This window comes from Notamacropus eugenii, chromosome X, assembly GCF_028372415.1.
Source record: "Notamacropus eugenii isolate mMacEug1 chromosome X, mMacEug1.pri_v2, whole genome shotgun sequence".
NCBI lineage: Eukaryota > Metazoa > Chordata > Mammalia > Diprotodontia > Macropodidae > Notamacropus > Notamacropus eugenii.
Genome location: NC_092879.1, coordinates 1,540,793 through 1,542,685, shown reverse-complemented (window position 1 = coordinate 1,542,685; position 1,893 = coordinate 1,540,793). Strand labels below are relative to the sequence as shown.

Sequence of the window (1,893 nt, the reverse complement as noted above, 5' to 3'; positions counted from 1 at the left end):
ATTATAAAATAGGATGTATTATTACTAGAAGTCAGGAGCTATTTCTTAAAGTGAATTATATGTTTCCATTTAATAAAAATTGTACCTCCCAAGGACAGCTAGATAGTACAGTGGACAGAATACCAACTCTGGAATCAGGAGGACTTGTGTACAAATCAGACCTCAGGTACCTGAAATTTATTAGCTGTGTGACCCTGGAAAAGTAACTTAAACCTAATTGCCTCTCAAAATACATACACACACACATATCTGTATGTGTGCTTGTATGTGGGTGTGTATACACATGCAGAAAGTCACACCCCACTCCCTTGTCATGTCATAGTATAGCTGTTGGAAATTCACAAGACAATCCAGTTCCTATCTCCAACCTTTCGCATAGCCAGTTGCTAGTGCCTTTTTGTGTAAAATTAGCCTGAATGTGTTATTTAAATATTTTGTGTATACTTTTAATATGCTTTATCTTATGGAATGCAATCTTTTCAAGGGCAGATAATATTTTAAACAACTTTGTGTCTCCAATATTTAGCATGAAGTTGATTGATAGATGCTTACTGTAGGATTAGCTTTAATTTATTTGTGTGAAATAGACGCTATAATCTATATTTTCTTGATTTCTTCGTAGGTATATTGTGAAAAAAGAATCTGTCAGTATAATCAGAATTCCTGAAATCATCAGAAGGTGCTTACATTTAGAAGCATCTACATATCCTTAAGATAACTGGAATTTACAACTGAATTCAACATGTGTGTAAAGGTCACATGGCAAATAGACATGTGACTGAATTTGTTCTACTGGGTCTCATGAGGAATCCTGAGATGCAGAAAGTCATATTTGCTATATTTTTAGCCACTTATATTGTCACTGTCATGAGTAATATGCTCGTTGTTACCACGATTGCCTCCAGTCAGACTCTGGTCTCTCCACTGTACTTCTTTCTAGCATTCTTGTCTCTGATAGATGCTTCTTATCCATCATCAGTGGTCCCCAAAATGATTGTGGATTCACTCCTTGAGAAGAAAACCATCTCTTTCAATGCATGCATGACTCAGCTTTTTCTAGAGCATTTTCTTGGGACTTGTGAGATTATCCTCCTCATAGTAATGGCCTTTGACAGGCATGTGGCCATCTGCACACCTCTGCACTACATGACAATAATGTATCACCGCCTTTGCTGTTGCCTCGTTGGATTGGCTTGGACAGTGGGTTTCTTGCATTCATTAGTACAAATTTTCACCATAGTCTGGCTTCCTTTCTGTGGGCCCAATGTTATAGATCACTTTATGTGTGACATTATTCCCTTGATTCAACTTGCCTGCACAGACACCTTCCTCACTGGTCTGTTGGTCATTGCCAGTTCAGGGTTAATTTCAATGATTAGTTTTTTTTGTTTTGATGTTTTCCTACGTGATTATCCTGTGTTCCCTAAAAAATTACAGCTCTGCAGGGAGACGCAAGGCTCTGTCTACTTGTAGCTCCCACATCACTGTAGTGATCTTGTTCTTCGTCCCCTGTATTTTCATGTATCTTCAACCAGTAAGTACATTCTCCATCTATAAAACAGTAACTGTATTTTATACTCTTGTCACCCCCATGTCACACCTCCTTATCTATACAGTAAGAAATGGAGATGTAAAAAATGCCATGAGGAAATTATGGCTTAGAGAAGTAATGTCAGATTATAAATGATTCTTAATATCAAGAACTGTGCTAATTTTTATTAATATTCTTGGAGGGTTTCAGGTTTTCGTTAGAAAAACATGCAAATGTGTTTAAGAAAAACACGTAAATTTATCTAAGATCTGAGGCTTTACCCCATTATGACTGTACATGCTTTGTAAATTTTTACCATCATTTTATATGAGAAATTGAAGTTCTTGTTTTGTGATTGCAAA

The 1,893-nt window shown here is 36.5% G+C and overlaps 1 pseudogene; it reads left to right on the top strand.

Moving 5' to 3' along the window:
* Positions 1–759: 759 nt before the first annotated feature.
* Positions 760–1,687, top strand: LOC140515910 (olfactory receptor 4C3-like; annotated as a pseudogene).
* The last annotated feature ends 206 nt before the right edge of the window (positions 1,688–1,893 follow it).